General features: G+C 39.4%; 1 non-coding gene across 1 annotated transcript; it reads right to left on the reverse strand.

Annotated features, from left to right (window-relative positions):
• Positions 1-4,729: 4,729 nt before the first annotated feature.
• LOC118489901 lies at positions 4,730-4,835 on the reverse strand. Its single transcript, XR_004887913.1, has one exon. It is a non-coding gene; the product is annotated as a small nucleolar RNA R71 (small nucleolar RNA).
• Between the last annotated feature and the right edge of the window lie 4,214 nt (positions 4,836-9,049).

Below are 9,049 nucleotides of genomic sequence, written 5' to 3' on the forward strand. Positions count from 1 at the left end.
TTAACAAAACGAGGATTTGAGACATGCAACCCCTCCAGGAAGGAGTTACACCCCCCAAACCTATGACCCTGGATGACATCCCTATTTAGTACGCAGCTAACATGCATCACTTGCCAGATCCAATTAATTCCCTGAAATACATGTAGTTTGAAAAGTCAACAAAAAGTTGAGCGAGTTCATGTGTATGTGAGTCTGTATAAATCGTTAAAGGGTGTCTGTATAAATTGTTAAAATGTGTCTGTATAAATGTAGGTCTTTGGTATGTAGCAATACAGAAAAACAGATCAATTAATGTGTAGCTAATACATTAATAAGTGACATGGCCTAGGAAGCTCTCAAACCTGTATGCGTATTTCGTACCGGCCCCTCCGGCGGAACGACATAGTCACCACATGCAGCCACTCGCAGGCCCATGGATGGGGCTCACAACACCCAATAGATCTATCACTCATGCCCCTCGGTCCTTATACAAGGATTAATGGTCTTACGATAATAGCCTACCCATTCACGTGATCTAGCAACAAATTCCCTAGCTAATCATACCATGTATAAAAAGGTCTGTAAATGTCTGTAAATGTCTGTAAAAGTCTGTAATAATTATAACATGTATTTCACCCCCGAAGTATTAAACTGGAAACAGTTAAGAGAAAAGGGGGACATGAACTCACAGTATTGCATCTTCGGTACTTGTAACCCAAATCTCTTCAACAAACACGACTCCCTACAATGTACTATGGTCTATTAGATGGACGGGCCGTGCCTTGCCTTTGTATTTATGTTTTTGAGTTACGTTTCTGGTATTATTCCAAGTTATAATAATTATGTTTTAGCTTTGGAATAATTGTTTATACAATAATTCTGTATTAATACTTCTCAAGTATTTTAGCTTCGTGCTTCCGTCCCAAAGGTGGGGGTATTTATACATGTATTTTGTGATTAAGGTATTGACATTATACATTCCTAAGTCCCACTTTAGAAAAATATACAATAGCTTATTTGTCCGAAAATAACACATACATAATGTATATTTCCCTGTCTTCTAGAAAAATATATCATAACTTTCAAACTAATATATTTCTACTTGTTTCATAAATACGTTATATGTTGTGATAAATTTCATTTATCAAAATGTTATCCATCCAAAATATACTAGTAACGGTATTTTGTAACAAAAATTATGGCGAGTTTTATGTTTGCAAAACATAGTCGAAAATATACTAGTAAACTCTTGTCTAGAAAATATTTACTAAGTGTTAGGATTTTCGGAAAATTTCGCCATGGTCTCCTTTGTAAATGGAGGTGTCCATGCTTTAACAGCATATCATTTTCTTTTACATATACCCCGTAGATCATTTTCAACAATCAAACCGACATATAGACATACAAAGCATTACTTACTTTATTTCAGCTTCATCACCCAAAACTGGACTGTTTTCGAGGATTTTTATAAAATAGTTAACCATTTCCAAAAATTCCCAAATTTTTACAGAATGACTCATACGTCCCATATTTTATTGTGTAAAAAAATCAGGGTCCAGTACGTTACCAATATTTTATAGAAATTCATTTACCTAACTGCAATCAGATTTGTTACTTTCTGATTGCAGTTCACGGAATAATTCACTAAAAATTAACCGTAGGTCCGATTGACGAAATTTCAGTTGGAAGGTCATCCTGACAATGGTGACCATCTACTGTAAAAATTTCATGAGTCGGTTTCACTCAGGTTTCAAGTTATGACTCCGAATACAACACACTTTTTCTGCAGTAAAAATGCAGCTTGAGCTGCTGTCCAAAAACAGTCCCTTAAAAATAGTAAACGGTCTCAAAAAATTACGATTCCAGTGCCATTTGTTTAGTTATTCCAAAGTACACATTTTAGGCTTCAGAAAATCAGTTTTTCGATTTAAAATGGTCCTGTTACAGCCTGTTGAAGTTGGCTGAAAATACCAATCAGCATGCTGATTTATGGTTTAATCCCTTCGATGTTCTTGTGAATGGCATCATGCTACAACTTTTAACAACAAAATCAAGGGTTTAGCAAGGACTTACTACTAGCTTAAAGCTAGGGATGAATATAGTGCAAAGATGAAGAGAAAAGATGGTGATAAAGACTTGAACAAAGCTTTCTTGAGAGCCCTTCAACTTGCAACTTCTACGAATGATCTTCAAGCTTGGAAATGGACTTGTAGTTGGAGAAGATGAATGTATGAAAGAGATGGAAGTGGGTTCGGTTATGTGGAGCAGAAAATAGGGAGAGAGAGTGAGTTAAATGGAGTTATGTTGGAGAGTGTGGAGTTGTAATGATCATCCCTAACCCCATTGGCCAATTTGGTAATCATGACCCTTATCCTTTGGCAACTGATAGAAGGGTAAATAACCGTTTTTTAACATGTGTAAATATAAGGTTTTAAGTGTTTATCATCATAAAACATGGTTACTTTGAGTGTGTTTCTATTTGTAGGTACCCAAAGCTTAACGGATGGATATTGAAGCTAAACGGGAGGTTTTCGGGAAGATTTATGAAGGTTAGAAGCTTACACACAAGTTGGGAGTTGAAAAATGCAAAAAAATGGTGAGAAACCAGTACTTGGCGCAAGAAGAAACCAGTTTGGCGCAGCTTGGTGTCAGTTTGGGCGCAATACAGATGCTAATCAGTCAGGGGCGCAACCTTGTGCCAGGGGGGCGCAACCTTGCGCTGGCAGCAGATAGTCACGCGAAAATTCAGGATTTCACTTTATTTTAAGATATCTTCAACCCCAAAACGAGATATTCACTAACCCTAGCCGTTTTCCACTTCCCAAGGACGAATTTTGGAGTTCCCAACCTCAATTTTCATCAATCTTTCATGCAATCAAACATCCAAGACAACCAAGAAGATCAACTCATGACTATGAGTGGCTAGATTCTTTTGTGACCACCTCCGGGTGGATGGTTCATGTATGTGAAACTCAAACCTTGTTTATTTAGTTTTTTTGGATTGTTTTTCATAACTTGAAGAATACTTGTGGTTTAGTTTTGTTTAAAAGAATTGTGAGTGTTGCAATTATTCATCTTTTACCATTCGCATTCGGTTATTGGGTGGGTTCTTGGCACTTATGATTTGGTAATTAAATTGCATAGGTTATTATTAAAAACTTGTCTTTGATTATCAATCAAACTAAACCGTTAATAAGACCTTTTAGTATCTATCTAATTAAATAGGTTTGGGTGAATCATTGAACCAGAAATCCGGAGGGGGTTGCTTTTCTTTAAAATTGATAACTTTCTTAATTCTTCTCAATCAAAAATCTCAAAACGCAATCAAAGCAATAGTTTTTCTTAGTTCTAGTTAATCTAGGTTTCTACAATCAACACTAACCACATATTCCCTGTGGAGACGACCCTAATTACCTTTGCTAGTAAAGGTACTTAGGACCAAATTTTAAACTTGTTTTTGACCGACCTTTCGACATCGATCAAAATGGCGCCGTTGCCGGGGAATCGGTGCGCTTAGTGTTAGTAGTTATTTTTATTAAAAAAAATTCAAAAAACCTAAAAATTAGATAAACCAAAAAAACCAAAAATATTTCTTTTTGTTTGTCTTTTATTTTTTTGTTCCGTATTACGCTTGGTTTCTTGTTTGTCTGTGTGCAGGTGATTCTCGTGTTGCATGCATACCAGGTTTTCAAAGAAATCCTCACCGCTCTTATTTGATCCAGAAATTGAGAAGACTGCTCGACAGAATCTCGATCTTCTCTGTTCAGCAGTGAAAACTAAAGCTCAGTCATCAACAGTTGCTCAAGATCTTGAACAAGCAGCTCACGAAATGGCTGATCAAGAGCCACAAAACCAAGTCCAAAATGATCCAATCCCTCCCATTCCAGATCCACCAATCCCTCAAAACCAAAATCAAAATCAAAACCAGAACCAAAACCAGCCTAATAACCAAAACCAGAATCAACCACCACCACAACCATTTCCACAATTCAACCTAGGCCCACAAAACCAACCTGGAAATCTAAATCTCCGACATGGGGAAATTATTCGTCTTAACCAACCACAACATCAACACGGGTATGATGAGGATCCCAACCAAAGAGAAGGCAGTGTTCACACGTGGGAATCCGGTTGGGAAAATGATGATTATCAAAACCAGTACGATGGGAGATATGCTGATTACAGATACGACGAAGGGTATAATGTCAATCAAGGACACCCGGTACAACAACAAGTCAACCAAAGAAATCATATCCAGCAGCCGATTCCACAAAATCAAGTTCATAATGGAGTCCCGCAGTTTAATGCAGGAAGAGCTAATAATCGGTTTAGGGGCGAGCAGATACAGTTTTTGGATGGTGCCCATAAGTCGTTCAAGGGGCACCAATTCAAGGCGTTGAAGGTCATTGTCGACCCGTTGTTGTACCCAACTCATCAGCTATAGTTACACCGGTGGGGAACAATAATCGACCTTTCGAGGTGAGGCCTCAATACTTAGGCCACTTGCCCGAGTTTTATGGAAAAAGGACCGAAGAGCCATACTTGCACATTGCAAGTTTTGATTCAATTTGCCAAACTATAGGAGGTTCGGGTTTCACAAAGGATGAGGTGAAGTTGATGTTGTTTCAATTTACCCTGAAAGACAAGGCATGCCAATGGTTCGCAACATTACCTCCTGGGAGTATTTACACTTGGCAAGAGATGCAACAGGTGTTTTTGGAGGAGTATTACACAATGAACAGAACCAGTGAAGCTCGGGAAGCAATCAGAGCTTTCCAACAGCATTCAGGGGAGACATTTCATGAGGCATTCACGAGGTTTAAGGAGTTGCTGAGGAAATGCCCCCATCATGGCATTCAGACATAGGAGTTGATCAAAGCGTTCTATGATGGGCTACTTCCTGATGATGTAAGAGATCTTATCGCCATCAGTAATGGTACGTTTCTCACAAACACCAAGGCTGCAGATTGGGCATACTTGGAGAGACAAAGTGCCACTTCGAAAAGACAGGCACAATCTAGCAGGAGGGCGAGATCGAGTTCAGCAAAGTCAGTTGATTATGAAGCTGAGGAACGAGTTGAGAAGTTGAGGCATCAAAACTTATTGCTTGAGCGTCAGTTAGCTCAAATGAACCTTGGAAAAGGGGGTGAAGTTAAAACCACCAATACGTTTTCGGTGTGCACTGAATGTGGAGAGTTAGGGCATCAAGTCGGAGAATGTGTTGTGTTGGGTGGTCAGACCGATGAAGTGAATCAAATCTATGGTGACTGAAAGCAATATGATATGAAATCGAATACATATCATCCAGGTTTGCGAAACCACCCCAATTTTAGTTATGGTAATTCTGCTAATCAGTCGAACCCCAATTTTCAGGTACCTAACCAAGGAGGTCAACAGTATCAGAATCGGCAAGGAAATTACCAACAAGGAGGTTACCAGAATCGGAGCCAATATAATCAAGGGCCTCAAGCCAACAACCAACAGCAAAATCAAAGCAATTATCAAGGGAGTTGGAGGAATCAAGGCAACCAGCAAGGTAATTCTTCAGGTGGTGGAGGCGACTCGAGTGATTCGAAGCTAGATGCAATCATGTCATTTATGAAGGATATTCAGAAGGATAATGAGGTTAGAGACAAAACTTCGGAAGCAATGCAGAAACAGTTGGGGCAGCTAGCAGAAGATCTAGCTCAGCTGAAAAGAGATCCAGGTAAGTTGCCAAGCACTACCATAGTTAATCCAGCACATCAGTCATCTAGCTTAAAGAATGGAAGAAATGTGCACATCAATGCGGTAAGTGTTCGTCCAACTTTTGACACTGGTAGCGTTGAGGTAGCTCCACCATCACAAGTAGTTGAGGAGGTGGTGGAGTATGTTAATACTGAATCGGATTCTCAACATGATCGGGACCCACCAAGGGATGAAAGGTGGGAAAGCTTTAAACAAGCTAAAATTAATCTACCCTTACTTGATGCGATTAAAGAGAGTCCCGATCATGTTGAGTGTTTGAAAGAGTTAAGTACCCAAAAACGACTTCACAAGTTCCCTAAAAAACTTGATTTAACTACAAACGTGAATGCCGTTTTATTGGGTACCCTTCCCCCCAAACTTCAAGATCCAGGAGCACCCATTATTTCCATACAAGTGGGTGAATTTAAAATAAAAAGGGCACTGTTGGATCTTGGAGCATGTGTTAGTATTCTACCAGGGAGTCTGTATGACCAATATGATTTTGGTCCGCTACAAAAAGTCAACACCACCGTGGTGTTGGCTGATCAGACTCCCATGTGTCCGAGGGGGATTGTAAGGGACGTAATTGTGAAAATAGAAGAGTGTTACTACCCAGTTGACTTCTTAGTGTTGGATTGTGCCACAAGTTCAAAGAACACGCACTCTCCAGTCATTCTGGGTAGACCGTTCTTAGCGACTGCTCATGCAATTATAAACTGCGTTGATGGAACGGTAAGTATGAAGTTTGGTGATCGCGAATTACGGTTAAATGTGTTTTCAAATGCTACTGATCCTTTTATTTCAGGTGAACGCTCAAAAGTTGAAAATGGTGATGAGAATGTCTCTCCTGCAAAGGAGATTCAAACAAAATATGAGTGCTTTTTGGTTGACATGTTTGATGTGGCGGGGAGCAAAGCAATAAGGAAAAAGGAAAGTGTGGCGCATGAGGAGATTAAAACAGACAAAGGGAAGCCACAAGGGAAGAAGAAGAAAAAGAAACCGCCTGAAGTTAATAATGCAAAAAGGAGGTTAAAGTTATTCGGTCCAATGTGGAAGATAGTGGACGACTTACTAGAGCATTGGCGGGGTACCTACGTAGAGGCCATGGGACGCAAGCATCCCACTCGACCACCATAAGGGTATATCAGGTACGGTCTGGCTGAAAACCTATAAACTTAGCGCTCTCGGGAGGCAGCCCGAGGATGTAGAGTAGTGTAAATTTGTTTTGTTTTTGCGTGAGAACTTTTGCAGGTAATCAGGTTATTAATCTCCATGGATGCAATGGTCCAAGTGTGGGGATGTTCGGTGAAGTCCTAGTACGTTCTAGTTGTAGTTACGGACTATGCACGGATTAGAGTTCAGTCAGAACTGTCCATACTCAATCTCCATTTGGATGGGGATGATCTGAACACTAATTGTAGAGATTGACCCGAGGACTTGTGGACACGGCCGCGAATGAAACGCTATACGGTCGTGGTGGAACATGACGCATGAGGATTCTACGCTTTAAACCAGGGGAGTCTGTTCCACTTTTATTATTGCATTTTTATTCGTGTTTTTGGTGGTGTTAAACTTTAGTGTTTCAGGGTATGTGTTTTTGCTAATTGTGTTAGGAACGGTCGCTCATGAGGTTTGTTAGTTGGTATTCCCGAGTTTCGTTTTAAAAGCACTATATATTGGGGACAATGTCGCCTAAGTGTGGGGATATGTAAACCCGAGAAGGGAAAGGTTTGGGACAGAGCTTGAAAGAGGTTGAAAGTGATTGAAAACGATGAAAACTGAAAAAATTGAAAATTTTGAAAATTTTAAAGAATTTCATCGCCTTAAGTGAACTAAATGGTTATGAAAACCTTACGTTCCAATCACTGATTGGTTCCTTGCTGGTAGTAAACTAATATAGTCCGTTGTCATGGTCATTCCTTTAAGTTTCATGAGAGTAGGTCCGACAAGTGTTTTATGGATAAAAGAATTGAAAAGAGATGTCTATTTAAGGGTAACATGTTTTAGATTGCATATGCTACGTGTCGGCAACCTTTTTACCCTTCTTTGGTGAGAATTTTGAGCCTGTAGAATGATAGAATGATTTACATAATGACTTCATTTGTTGAGAGCAGGCCATATGTTATTCTGTGTTAGAACTTGTATGATTTGATGCATGCTGAGACTGTGGTTTGATATGTGCATGTAAATGATAAAGGCATTAGGATATCCCTTACACCACTTGTTTGTTTGTTTTGTGTTTACCGAATCATCACCCTTAGTAGCCCTGTTGAGCCTATTTACCTTTCGTTTGTCCACCCAATGTGAATGTCTTGATATCGACCGTGAACGACGAGTTTTGAATAATTGAAAAAAAAAAACAGAGAAAAGAAAAAAAATATAGAAAAAGAAAAAGGAAAAAATAGAAGTGTTGTGAATATCGTTTATGTTCTTAGGTAGAAACCAACCCGAATGTGTTAGTCGTTATGTGTTTGCAAATAAAGTTGTCATGGTTTGGTCGTTTGTTTGTTCGCCACATAAAAAAAAATATAAGCCAAAAATTTCCTACCCTTAGCCTAAGCCCAAAACCGAAAGTCCTTTTGATATGTGCCGTGTTATATGATACAGTGGAGGAATGATTGTTATACAAGCTTATGATTACAGGATTTCATGTTTGGTTTTGAGTGTTACACACACTAGCACATTACACGCTAGTTCAGATATTAAACCGAGAGGAGAGTTTATTGTGAGAGGCGTGTAGCATGTGTTGTAATCCTAAGCATGTTAGTTTTGAATAAACAAGTCTTAAGTTTTATAAATTGCATCACTTGCTTGTCGGACTGTCAATCTCGATTGTGTTAGTCTATGGGACGGGTATGACTTAGGACTTAAACGGTTGCATCGGTATAGGGGTTTAGAGGTATTGTTACGATGGTGAGTAATTCCGTAACGGTTTGCTTGGGGGCAAGCAAATGTGAAGTGTGGGGATGTGATAGAAGGGTAAATAACCGTATTTTAACATGTGTAAATATAAGGTTTTAAGTGTTTATCATCATAAAACATGGTTACTTTGAGTGTGTTTCTATTTGTAGGTACCCAAAGCTTAACGGATTGATATTGAAGCTAAACGAGAGGTTTTCAGGAAGATTTATGAAGGTTAGAAGCTTACACACAAGTTGGGAGTTGAAAAATGCAAAAAATGGTGAGAAACCAGTACTTGGCGCAAGAAGAAACCAATTTGGCGCAGCTTGCTGTCAGTTTGGGCCCAATACAGATGCTAATCAGTCAGGGGGGTGCAACCTTGTGCCAGGGGGGCGCAACCTTGCGCTGGCAGCAGATAGTCACGCGAAAATTCAGGATTTCA

This window comes from Helianthus annuus, chromosome 2, assembly GCF_002127325.2.
Source record: "Helianthus annuus cultivar XRQ/B chromosome 2, HanXRQr2.0-SUNRISE, whole genome shotgun sequence".
In the NCBI taxonomy this organism is placed as follows: Eukaryota; Viridiplantae; Streptophyta; class Magnoliopsida; order Asterales; family Asteraceae; genus Helianthus; species Helianthus annuus.